Genomic DNA, 14,593 nt, shown 5'->3' with positions numbered 1-14,593 from the left:
AGCAAAACCCTAAAAAGATTATGCAAAGGCTCAGATTGGTTCGGATATGATGAACTAACCCTAATTTTTTTTGTGGCTTTTTCGTGGACTGTAGGTATGAAGAACAGACTCGATCTAAACTACGAAAAACTGTAAAATCTCACCGAGCAACCTGGAAATCTGATACCACTTGATAGAGGCAAAGGTGTCCCGTCTTTCGATGAGATGATGGATATCGCTTTGGTGGAAGTCGACTTTGACGATCCGACTACGAACGTGCGAGGACGTCGCGCCTTAGCAATCGCTAAACCAACTCCGAGAGGTTATTGACCACGCCGGAGCACGATCAACCTGACCACGAGGGTCTGTTTCCTGCGAGCAAACGAAGAACAAGCAAGAAACTAAGATTGCAATCTGGATATTGCGAATATAAGATGAAAGCTTTATTGATCAAGGTGGGGTTCTGTGACGCCTTTGTCTGGTCGTTGAACACAAACGAAGTACGCGAAGTTGCAGCTATGGCGAACTTTTAATCTAAACAAAACCCAAAGTCTAAACGATGCCCTAAGGGCTGTATATATGGAGGAAGAGGGGGGAATTTCGTGGCCCTTGGTGGAGGGGTCCGAAATCAACCCTATCTCTTGTTTCCCCACACATACGGACTCTAAAAATAGCCTATACTTATGTATTTCGAAATTACATGGGCCTGGCCCAATAATAAGGTGACGCAGCACCTAAAATAGCCTCGGGACGAAATTTATGAAGTGGCATCTTGTATATTTCGTCCAAGGCTTCATGCACCCATTATGGTGGCTTCAAAGTCCTGAAATCATCACTTGTAACTCCGTTCTTGTTCCCCTTGCGCATGCCATCATCTCCATGCTTGTTCTTGCTCCAATGTTCATCCTTCTCCAAGCTAGGCCCTTCATTTGTAAGCAAAACAAATGTATCCAATTTAGGCAGCATCATATTCTCATGAACATTAGAATCATTACAAGAAACGAAAGTACCTGGTAATTTAGTTGGCGTGCACGAGCTCTAGTAATTGGTCCAGTATGTATAGCAGCAGGGGCTGTGGGTGTAACAATTGTATTGATGTCCTCATCAGAAACTGAGATTGCAATCTGGATATTGCGAATATAAGATGAAAGCTTTATTGATCAAGGTGGGGTTCTGTGACGCCTTTGTCTGGTCGTTGAACACAAACGAAGTACGCGAAGTTGCAGCTATGGCGAACTTTTAATCTAAACAAAACCCAAAGTCTAAACGATGCCCTAAGGGCTGTATATATGGAGGAAGAGGGGGGAATTTCGTGGCCCTTGGTGGAGGGGTCCGAAATCAACCCTATCTCTTGTTTCCCCACACATACGGACTCTAAAAATAGCCTATACTTATGTATTTCGAAATTACATGGGCCTGGCCCAATAATAAGGTGACGCAGCACCTAAAATAGCCTCGGGACGAAATTTATGAAGTGGCATCTTGTATATTTCGTCCAAGGCTTCATGCACCCATTATGGTGGCTTCAAAGTCCTGAAATCATCACTTGTAACTCCGTTCTTGTTCCCCTTGCGCATGCCATCATCTCCATGCTTGTTCTTGCTCCAATGTTCATCCTTCTCCAAGCTAGGCCCTTCATTTGTAAGCAAAACAAATGTATCCAATTTAGGCAGCATCATATTCTCATGAACATTAGAATCATTACCAAGAAACGAAAGTACCTGGTAATTTAGTTGGCGTGCACGAGCTCTAGTAATTGGTCCAGTATGTATAGCAGCAGGGGCTGTGGGTGTAACAATTGTATTGATGTCCTCATCATCCTCCCCTTCTTGAAATGAAGTCGTCCTCGACGGAAGTTCATCTTCCTCACCCAAATAAGGCTTCAAATCTGCAATGTTAAAAGTGGGACTAACCCCAAAATCTGCAGGCAGCTCAAGTTTATATGCATTATCATTTATTTTCTCTAACACCTTAAAGGGACCATCAGCACGTGGCATTAACTTTGATTTGCGCAAATCAGGAAATCTATCCTTACGCAAATGTAACCAAACAAGATCTCCAGGTGCAAACACAACATGTTTTCTACCCTTATCTCCAGCAAGTTTATATTTAGCATTCATGCGCTCAATGTTTTCCTTAGTTAACTCATGCATTTTTAAAATCAATTCAGCACGTTGTTTAGCATCAAAATTAACCTTCTCCGAAGATGGAAGAGGCAACAAATCAATAGGTGCACGAGGTAGGAAACCATACACAACTTCAAAAGGGCACATCTTAGTAGTAGAATGCAATGAACGATTATAAGCAAATTCAATATGAGGCAAGCATTCCTCCCACATTTTCTTATTATTCTTCAAAACAGCCCTAAGCATAGTAGACAACGTTCTATTGACTACTTCAGTTTGTCCATCAGTTTGGGGGTGACAAGTAGTACTAAAAAGCAGTTTAGTCCCCAACTTAGCCCATAAACATCTCCAAAAGTGGCTAAGAAATTTAGTATCACGATCTGAAACAATAGTATTTGGCACACCATGCAAGCGAATAATTTCACGAAAGAACAAATCAGCAACATTAACAGCATCATCGCTTTTATGACATGGTATAAAGTGTGCCATTTTCGAGAATCTATCCACGACAACAAATATGCTATCCCTCCCCTTCTTTGTTCGAGGTAAACCTAAAACAAAGTCCATAGATATATCCTCCCAAGGAACACTAGGTACAGGCAAAGGCATATATAAACCATGAGGATTGAGTCGTGACTTAGCTTTTTGACATGTAGTGCAGCGAGCAATAAAACGCTCAACATCCCGTCTCATCTTTGGCCAAAAGAAATGTGTAGCAAGTACGTCCTCCGTCTTCTTCACGCCAAAGTGTCCCATTAATCCTCCTCCATGCGCCTCCTGCAACAACAAAAGACGAACGGAGCTAGCTGGAATGCATAGCTTGTTAGCACGAAACACAAATCCATCGTTAACGACAAACTTGTTCCACATTCTTCCTTCTTTACAATTCTGCATTACATCTTTAAAATCAGCATCATGCACATATTGATCTTTGATGGTCTCCAAACCAAATATTTTGAAGTCAAGTTGTGAAAGCATAGTATAGCGACGAGACAATGCATCAGCAATAACATTTTCTTTTCCCTTCTTGTGTTTAATGACATAAGGGAAAGTCTCAATGAATTCAACCCATTTAGCATGTCTACGATTCAGTTTAGCTTGACTTTTAATATGTTTCAAAGATTCATGATCAGAATGTATAACAAATTCTTTGGGCCATAAATAATGTTGCCATGTTTCTAAAGTCCGAACAAGAGCATATAATTCTTTATCATAAGTAGAATAATTCAGACTAGGCCCACTCAATTTTTCAGAAAAGTATGCAACAGGTTTGCCATCTTGTAATAACACACCTCCTAATCCAATTCCACTAGCATCACATTCAAGCTCAAAAGTCTTATTAAAATCAGGAAGTTGGAGTAAAGGAGCATGTGTCAACTTATCTTTCAATACCGTGAAGGCTTCTTCCTGTGCGGTACCCCAAAGAAAAGGCACATCTTTCTTTGTAAGCTCATTGAGAGGTGCAGCAATGGTGCTGAAATCTCTCACAAAACGCCTATAGAATCCAGCGAGGCCAAGAAAACTCCTCACTTGTGTGACCGTTTTGGGCTGCGGCCAACTCTCAATAGCTTCAATCTTGGCTTTATCAACTTCAATTCCCTGTGGAGTAACAACATAGCCAAGAAAAGATACTCGGTCGGTGCAAAAGGTGCACTTCCCAAGGTTACCAAACAAACGTGCATCACGTAGAGCAATAAAAACAGCACGTAAATGTTCCAAATGTTCTTCCAAAGATCTGCTATAAATCAATATGTCATCAAAGTAAACTACCACAAATCGTCCAATGAAAGCACGTAAAACTTCGTTCATTAATCTCATGAAAGTACTAGGTGCATTAGTTAACCCAAAAGGCATGACTAACCACTCATATAATCCAAACTTAGTTTTAAATGCTGTTTTCCATTCATCTCCCAATTTCATACGAATTTGATGGTAGCCACTACGCAAATCAACTTTGGAGAATATTGTAGAGCCACTCAATTCATCAAGCATATCATCTAGCCTAGGAATAGGATGACGATAACGAATAGTAATATTATTAATGCCTCTACAATCAACACACATACGTGATGTACCATCCTTTTTCGGCACTAGAATAATAGGAACAGCACAAGGACTAAGGGATTCGCGTATATAACCTTTGTCGAGAAGCTCTTGTACTTGACGCATAATCTCCTTCGTCTCCTCTGGATTGGTACGGTATGGTGCACGGTTTGGCAGTGAAGCACCGGGAATTAAGTCAATCTGATGCTCAATCCCTCGAATAGGCGGTAATCCCGGTGGCACGTCTTGTGGAAAAACGTCAGCGAACTCCTGCAAAATGTTAGTGACAGCAGGAGGCAAAGAGGAAGGCACGTCCTCGAATGAAAATAATGCCTCTTTGCACACAAAAGCATAGCAAACAGATTTGCTGAAATCTAGCTCATCAATATCAGATTTGGTGGCAAATAAACATGCACTTTTCAATTTAATTTCAGAAGCAACACTAGATGGTTTATTATTAGGCTTCATTTGTTGCTCAAATTCTTTTGCCACAATCTGATTTTCACTCTTATTCTTCTCCTGTTGTGCTTTATTAGCTCTATTAATATCATCTTTCAAAATGGAATCAGGAGTCATAGGAAGCAAAGTAATATTTTTATCCTTATGAACAAGAGTATAGTGATTGTTTCTACCATGGTGTACAGAATTTTTATCAAATTGCCATGGTCTACCAAGTAATAAGGAACATGCTTGCATAGGTACCACATCACAATCAACATAATCAGCATATGTAGAGATACTAAAATGCACACGAACAGTACGTGTTACCTTAACCTTGCCGCTGTTGTTGAACCATTGGATGTAGTAAGGATGTGGATGTGGTCTTGTGGTGAGAGAAAGCTTCTCCACCATCTCCATGCTAGCCAAGTTGTTGCAGCTCCCTCCGTCTATTATGACGCGCACAGAACGTTCCTTCACAACTCCCTTGGTATGGAACAAATTGTGCCTCTGATTTTGCTCAGCTTGTGTGACCTGCACACTCAAAACACGTTGAGCAACTAAACATTCATACCTGTCAGCGTCTTCAGGAGCCATGTATTGCGTCTCATGATCAGAATCATCTCCACCATGTTCTTCACGTGTAATAAGAGCCAATGTCTCCTCATCATAGTCACTAGCGGACTCATATCCACCATCCGCGGTAGCAATCATCACACGCGGAGATTTGCATTCTCTCGCATAATGACCTCCTCCCTTACAACGACGACAAATAATATCACTTGTGTGCCCTGTTGATGCCATGGAAGAAGAAGAACGCTGTGCAGGCCCCGCAGGTGCGCTCTTGGCAGATAATGGTGGTTGTGCCTGTTTTCTTGTATCACGGCTGGAGGTGGCACCGGATGGAGGTGCTGGTGCAGTTGAAGTAGAAGATGCACGTGGTGTCCATGATGAAGGTCGGCCTGCAGAAAAGTTAGTTCGCCCCAATGCTTGTCGATCCTGCACTTCACGTTCAGCTTTACAAGCAAGATGGAATAAACGAGTGATATTAGTATACTCCTTATAGTCTAGAATGGTCTGAATCTCTCTATTTAATCCACCCAGAAAACGTGCAAGCATAGCTTCATTCTCCTCAACAATACCACATCTAATCATGCCAGTTTGTAATTCCTGATAATATTCTTCTACAGAATTTTTTCCTTGTCTTAAACGCTGCAATTTTTGAAGCAATTCACGTTGATAATATGGTGGAACCCAACGCGTACGCATAGCAGTTTTCAAAGCAGCCCAAGTAGTTGGAATAGGATATAATCTACAATGTTCAGACCACCATACACATGCAAAACTAGTGAAAGCACAAACAGCAGCAGCAACTCGTCTCTCCTCAGGATATTGTAAACATGTAAATCGTTGTTCAGTTTCTAACTCCCAAGTAAGATATATATCAGGAACATATCTACCCTCAAATGGTGGAATATTCAATTTCAGTTTAGGAATATGGACATCATCTCGTACCTGAGGTGGTGGTGCAGGCCTACCATTACGAATATATACCTGAGGTCGACCTGCTGGTGGTGGTACAGGTGGCTGCACGTAGTGTTGATTTTGATCAACCTCATCCTCATAATCTCCCACATAATCATCCTCCTCCGCATCAGCAGCAGGAGCCACAGAAGTATCAACAGCAGCACCAACAGTTTGGCCAAACGCAAGAGGAACACGGCTTGCTCGGCGGAGGTCTGCTTCGCGACGTGGAGGTAGTCGTTGTTGTTGTTGTTGGAGAGGTGCGTTAGGTGCAGCGGGTGGTGGTGGTGGAAGACGCGCGAGCAATTCATTAAACTTGTTATCGAGCTTTGTTTCGAACGTCTTCTCAAGGCCAGTGATCTTCTCCATGGCCTCTTCAAAATTGTTCAGCACATCTTGCACCTGTTCAGTCATCATTTGCTGAAACTTATCATGAAGCTCCTTGTTCGATAAATTCTCCCAGTCAATCTCGTCGGCTTGTGATCCTGGCATGGTTAGCAGCAATAGAAACACACAAGAATATGATCCTACAGACTACTAAGAAGTGGTGGTGGTGTATCACAAATCCGTCAAGCAAATCTCAAATTCTTACCAGTTCTTACCCAGCAGCAGGCGGTGATCGGCAACCGTTGTAGTCAAAAACTCTCAAAGCTTGGATAGAGCGATTACCAGGGAGAGTCAAACACACGACGTAGATGTATGTGGAGCTGGGAAGGCTTATAGTATGGTAGCAAAAAGGGTCAGCAATAATCAATTCAGAGATGCAAAGTTGAATAAACGCTCAACGACGGTACTGTGCTGGTCCTAGGCTAGACTGTGCTAGAGACGCGAGCCTAGAACACCAACAAAATCACGGCGCGGCACGTAAACAAGGGAAAAGCACACTCTGAATTTTTTTTTCGCTCTTCTTTTTTTTGCGCTGCTTTTTTTTTGCGCTCTTTTTTTTGCGCTGTTTTTTTTTGCGAAAATCACTATAATGGCGAGTGTCTCAAAACTCTTCCTAGCTCAAACTGACAGGATGGCACGAAATTTTTTCGACCAATTTTTTTTTTTTTGACTGCCCGGACCCAAAAACTGGAAACGGGTCAAAAAAACTTCCTATAATGGCACCTGTCTCAAAACACTCAGAAACACCTAAAAATAGGATAGCCAGAAATTTTTTCGAAAATGCGTTTTCGAAAAATTTTGGGCCTAAACGGAGCGTGGCTACCCGACTCTTTTTTTTTCCCCGAAACCTACTCCGGCAAGGAAACACGAATCGGAATCTGGATGGATCTCGAAAACAACCTAATATGCAAGGAACTCGGATTGGTGGTGGATATATGTGGTGGTATATGGCAGCGGTGGTGGTAGCGGTGGTAGTATATGGATATGGATATGAATCGGTGGTGGTATATGAATCGGTGGTGGTATATGGATACGGATTCGGAGCGGTGGCGGATAAGCGGGGTGGTAGATGGCAGGGGCGATGATGATGGTGCGGCGGCGGCGTGACAACTTATGACCAGAACTCGAAACTCTAAAAGACTAGACTCTAAGACCAGCAACTAGACAACGATGATGCAACCGCAAATTCAACAAGCAAAACCCTAAAAAGATTATGCAAAGGCTCAGATTGGTTCGGATATGATGAACTAACCCTAATTTTTTTGTGGCTTTTTCGTGGACTGTAGGTATGAGAACAGACTCGATCTAAACTACGAAAAACTGTAAAATCTCACGAGCAACCTGGAAATCTGATACCACTTGATAGAGGCAAAGGTGTCCCGTCTTTCGATGAGATGGTGGATTTCGCTTTGGTGGAAGTCGACTTTGACGATCCGACTACGAACGTGCGAGGACGTCGCGCCTTAGCAATCGCTAAACCAACTCCGAGAGGTTATTGACCACGCCGGAGCACGATCAACCTGACCACGAGGGTCTGTTTCCTGCGAGCAAACGAAGAACAAGCAAGAAACTGAGATTGCAATCTGGATATTGCGAATATAAGATGAAAGCTTTATTGATCAAGGTGGGGTTCTGTGACGCCTTTGTCTGGTCGTTGAACACAAACGAAGTACGCGAAGTTGCAGCTATGGCGAACTTTTAATCTAAACAAAACCCAAAGTCTAAACGATGCCCTAAGGGCTGTATATATGGAGGAAGAGGGGGAATTTCGTGGCCCTTGGTGGAGGGGTCCGAAATCAACCCTATCTCTTGTTTCCCCACACATACGGACTCTAAAAATAGCCTATACTTATGTATTTCGAAATTACATGGGCCTGGCCCAATAATAAGGTGACGCAGCACCTAAAATAGCCTCGGGACGAAATTTATGAAGTGGCATCTTGTATATTTCGTCCAAGGCTTCATGCACCCATTATGGTGGCTTCAAAGTCCTGAAATCATCACTTGTAACTCCGTTCTTGTTTCCCTTGCGCATGTCATCATCTCCATGCTTGTTCTTGCTCCAATGTTCATCCTTCTCCAAGCTAGGCCCTTCATTTGTAAGCAAAACAAATGTATCCAATTTAGGCAGCATCATATTCTCATGAACATTAGAATCATTATCAAGAAACGAAAGTACCTGGTAATTTAGTTGGCGTGCACGAGCTCTAGTAATTGGTCCAGTATGTATAGCAGCAGGGCCTGTGGGTGTAACAATTGTATTGATGTCCTCATCACAAACGCACGACATAGATGTATGTGGAGCTGGGAAGGCTTATAGTATGGTAGCAAAAAGGGTCAGCAATAATCAATTCAGAGATGCAAAGTTGAATAAACGCTCAACGACGGTACTGTGCTGGTCCTAGGCTAGACCGTGCTAGAGACGCGAGCCTAGAACACAAACAAAATCACGGCGCTGCACGTAAATAAGGGAAATGCACACTCTGGAACTCTTTTTTTTGCTCTTTTTTCTTTTTTTTTTGCGCTCCTCTTTTTTTTGCGAAAAATCACTATAATGGCGAGTGTCTCAAAACTCTTCCCTCGTCAAACTGATAGGATGGGCACGGAATTTTCTTTTCACTTTTTTTTTCGGAAATCAGGGCAGCGACGACGAAAAAGTGCGACAAAAAATCACTATGATGGCACGTGGCTCAAAAGACTCAGAAAAGCCTAAAAATAGGATAGGGAAAAAAATTTGCCCGTGAAAATTTTGGCCTAAAAACTGCCCGGGGGTCTCCAGACTCGTTTTTTTTCCGAGACCTACGCAGGCAAGGAAACACGAATCGGAATTTAGATTGATCTCAAGAACAAACCTAATATGAGAAGAACTCGGATTGGTGGTGGATATATGGTTGTGGTATATGGCAGCGGTGGTGGTATATGTTAGCGGTGGTGGTATATGGATACAGATTGGTGGTGGTATATGGATACGGATTGGTGGTGGTATATGGATATGGATTCAGAGCGGTGGCGGAGAAGCAAAAGTGGTAGATGGGCGATGATGATGGTGCGGCGGCGGCGTTACAACTTATGACCAGAACTCGAAACTCTAAAAGACTAGACTCTAAGACCAGCAACTTGACATGACGATGCAACCGCAAATTCAACAAAGCAAAAACCATATGCAAAGGCTCAGATTGGTTCGGATATGATGAACTAACCCTAATTTTTTTGTGGCTTTTTCGTGGACTGTAGGTATGAAGAACAGACTCGATCTAATCTACGAAAAACTGTAAAATCTCACCGAGCAACCTGGAAATCTGATACCACTTTATAGAGGCTAAGGCGTCCCGATGTTTCGATGAGATGGTGGCTTTCGTTTTCTGTGGGAGTCGACCTTGACGATCCGACTACGAACGTGCGAGACGTCGCGCCTTAGCAATCGCTAAACCAACTTCCGAGGGTTATTGACCACGCCGGAGCACGATCAACCTGACCACGAGGGTCTGTTTCCTGCGAGCAAATGAAGAACAAGCAAGAAACTGAGATTGCAATCTGGATATTGCGAATATAAGATGAAAGCTTTATTGATCAAGGTGGGGTTCTGTGACGTCTTGGTCTGGTCGTTGGACACAAACGAAGTACGCGAAGTTGCAGCTATGGCGAACTTTTAATCTAAACAGAACCCAAAGTCTAAACGACGCCCTAAGGGCTGTATATATGGAGGAAGAGGGGGGAATTTCGTGGCCCTTGAGGGTGGGGTCCGAAACCAACCCTAACTCTTGTTTCCCCACACATACGGACTCTGAAAATAGCCTATACTTAAGTAGTCTGGCCCATTAATAAGGTGACGCAGCACCTAGAATAGCCTATGGACGAATATTATGAAGTGGCATCTTGTATATTTCGTCCAAGGCTTCATGCACTCCTTATGGCGGCTTCAAAGTCCTGAAATCATCACTTGTAACTCCGTTCTTGATCCCCTTGCGCATGCCATCAACTCCATGCGTGTTCTTGCTCCAATGTTCATCCTTCTCCAAGCTAGGCCCTTCATTTGTAAGCAAAACAAATGTATCCAATTTAGGCAGCATCATAATCTCATGAACATTAGAATCATTACCAAGAAACGGAAGTACCTAGTAATTTAACTGGCGTGCGCGAGCTCTAGTAATTGGTCCAGTATATGTAACAGTAGGGGTTGTGGGTGTAACAATGGTATTGATGTCCTCATCACCATCATGTTATACACAATAACTATTCTTTCATGATGGATGACATGTTCTTATACCATGCATCAAATTTCTTTGACGGATGCTTATCTTGTGCTAAATCACACGTGCACATACACATCATGATGGATGATGTGTACATCTACCACGCGCACAATTTCTTTGGTTTGTGTCTCTTTTGTGTAGGTACCCATGAATTCTTGTCAACCTCGCAACCCCACGAGTTGACAAAATGAGCTCTAGAGAGCAATGATGACTTGGGATCCCATGGATCGCATTTCCCGCCGCTCTCTTCAGATGAAGTCTTCGCACATTTCATCTACATGACCCTCACTTGGCTGTGGGTTATTGTCCACTACATCTTCTATGCCCATCTTGCCATGTTCACTTTGCATGTTATGCTCATTACTATGCTTTTGCCATGCATTCGTGACTCATGCTTTGCATTACACATGATGATTGATTCTCATACTTGTATGTGTATTTGCAAGCTTGGTGGAGATATTGCTTACTATCGCTATGTTTCCTTTGTACCCCATGCCTATGATGATACTTTCATCTTGCTTTGTGTTCGTGCTTGCGATATGTCATGTGCATTGCCTATGCCTATTATTTTCTCTCATGACATGATTTCCATGATTTACTCTAGTATGTTGCATCTTCACACTACTAGCTTGCACGACTTGATTACTATGCTTGACTTGATTGCCTCACACATGATGAACAATTGCTCTTTCTATTGTGTTGAGTGCCACACAATATTCACTACACCCCATGCACATTATGCTTGGATTGTCTTGCACTTGACCCATGTGTTTAGACACTTCATTTTACTTGGTGTTGTGAATGATTCATATGCCTACCATCGACCTTACATTGAGCAATTTGTGAATGCTTGCTATGAACTTGAGGTAGATGCTTCTTCTCTTCTCACACATATTTGCATCACTACCTCACATTCACATGCTTGTTTCCATGATGCCCTTCCTTGTGCTCAATTTATGTGCTTACATGGCATGTCACAATCCTTTGTCACACCATATGCTATGCTTGATGACAACACTTGTTGGGTGAATCACCTCTTGAATGCTTAGTTTTGCACTAACGCTAACCGCATTTTTTTCCAAGTGTTTGTTCTCCTCGCTCCTTTTGAAGGAATCACGAGATGGTGCGACATTGGAGAGTTCCCATTTCAAGCTTCAACATGACGAGAACTCGGTGATCGACCACTACTACACGGCGACACCATCTCTTTCCCATGGTGATTTGGATTTCAATCCGAGGTCGGATCTTTCCCAAGGGGGAGGGGATGATGCGGAGCATCCTATGGACATCACCATGTCAAGAGTTCATTCGGCAAGTGACACGTGCGACATCTACTTCACATACATAAAGGGGAATCCTCTCCTTTACACGTGCTCACTTGACCCCTTCGAGGATGGTATACTACTTGACCCTCCATCGTGCATGCATAGGTATTGTCGGAGCTTCACGAATGACGAGGAGGAGTGCAAGCGCCAAGGATCACCTACACCATCTGCAAGGGAAGCGTGGAAGAGAAGGAAGAAGAAGCCTGGACAAGCTTCTGGAAAGCCCGGAACTTCGGCCGCTGCCCGGAACTTCTGGCCATAGGAACCTCCGGCCCTGCTACACCGAAGCCGTCCGAGAGTGTGCCAACTCTCTGGATAGCCCGGACCCTTCCCGGACCTTCGCCCGGAACCTCCGGCACCCGGACCTTCCGACCGTCCCCGGAACTTCCGGCCCTGCCTGTGCGTAGACACTTGGGCCGAAGCCCATGTACCCTTTCGCCCCTCACTTACCCCTTCGTGGACCTAGACTATATATACTCCTCCACCTCCTCCTTTCTAGGGTTAGCATTGTGATAGCTCATTTGAGAGATAGAGCTACGCTCATCCATATCGGATCTACTCCTTGAGAGAGACTGCGACCCCTCTTCGGAGAAGATCCACCTTGGATTCAAGACCTCCTTGCGGAGAAGATCCCCTTGTGGATTCAAGACCTCCTCACAGAGAAGAACTGGTTACCTCTTGTATCGTCCGTTGTTGACTTTGGATCTTGTATCTCTCTTTGTGTTTCGAGGATCTAGCACATGTGTGATCATACTTGTTGGTTTGAGTGTTCTCTTGTGTTCCCCTCGTGATTTTCCCCTTGTTTCCCTCCTCGTGTTCTTCGCGTTCTTCGTGGGATCCGCTCCTTTCATGAAAGATCGGGCTATAGGGTTCCTACCCTACATCAAAGAGGGGCTCGGCAAAAGTGGTAACATAGCCACAACGGTTTGTTAGGAAGGCGGGTTAGAGGCTTGACATGGCTATAAGGGAGGCTTGATAACAAGTGGTAGGTAGCACGACATAGCGATAGAACGAACAACTAGCAAGCAAAGATAGAAGTGATATCGGGGGTAATGATCATCTTGCCTGCAATGTTTTCAGCCGTATTGAATCCTTGCTCCTTGTGAACGTACTCGACAGGGTCCTCGAATGCGAACTCATCCCCCGGCTCTACCCAAAGCAAGAACACAAGCAACGGAACAACAATCAATCATGGTGCAATGCACAAGCAACATGATGCAAGTCATGGCATTGAATGCAATATATGATGTGCAATGCATATGGGTACTCAAGAAGAGAAAAAGATGAATGTGGAACGAACTTCGCAAACCAAGCATGCCACAGGATAGATTGAGAGATTTCAGTTGAAATCGATATGAAGATCACCAGAAACAGATGCACGGTTTGCAAATGACGAGCAAAACAAGAACAATGCAAAACTGCGCTTAACAGCAATATAGCACTTAAGATGCATCATGAAAATATACTACAGCACTCCTTCATGAAAACAAAATACATGGCAGTGAAGTACAGGTGAAGCTCTACAAATCATGAACACTGAGCTATTGCTAGAACTCACTAGAACAGGCTCAAAACTTCATGGCAAGATAGCAAATGATAACAGTTTAACAGACTTAATAGAAATTCGCTGATCATGGCAGAAACAACATCAGGTAGCAGTGTTTAGAGCTAGTAAACTATATGCTACAGGAACATATCATGGTAAACTTGAGCATGGAATGCTAGTACTAAAGGCAATGGACAAAACTCCCTTACTGAACTTGAGCCAAAGATCCACAGAAAAGGTGGTAGCATCAATGCAAACATGGCAAGTGATATGAACAGATTTCAGACTTGGAGGGAATTCATGCATGGCCGAAACAGATTCATGACAGCAAATTTGCAAGCTTGTGGCACTCATCATGGAGCATTTCATGGCATACCAAAGCAACCAACAGTAAGAAGACACATTTCGGAAGCTAAACATGGCAAGAGCATGGTCATAGGATGCATGGATCACTAGCAAAACACATGGAAAAAATGCACTTCCTATTAACAGACTGACAACAATAGTACTTAGCAAATTAAGAGCATGGTAATGACAAGCTAAAGCACCCCATAATTGCAAACAAAGGGATGGATAGATAGAGCATAACAATATCTTCAAAACACCCTTACTGAGCACCATCAAAATACGCATGGATTCACTTATAGCATCACATTAGCATGGCAACATGAGGTAGCATGATAAGACTTAGCAAAAAACACCAAGTCACTGAAATCAGCAACATCAAGTGGCCTACTTTGCGTGCTTGTTCTAGTCACCATAGGGCACATAAAAATACAAGGATTGCCCCAGTGTAAAGATGGCATGAAGATGCTCCTAAGAAATGTTGACATGATGCTTAAAAGACAAACACACAAAATGCTATGAAAAAGACAAATCAACAAGTTCTCATAGTTTCCAGCAGATAACATCATTTAGCACTTTTGCAACGATGATTAGCGTAACAAGATGGACAGTAACATGCATGGAAAT

Source organism: Triticum aestivum, chromosome 6A (assembly GCF_018294505.1).
Source record: "Triticum aestivum cultivar Chinese Spring chromosome 6A, IWGSC CS RefSeq v2.1, whole genome shotgun sequence".
NCBI classification, from domain to species: Eukaryota; Viridiplantae; Streptophyta; class Magnoliopsida; order Poales; family Poaceae; genus Triticum; species Triticum aestivum.
The sequence above is the reverse complement of the archived record's forward strand: the minus strand, read 5'-3'. Positions refer to the sequence as shown.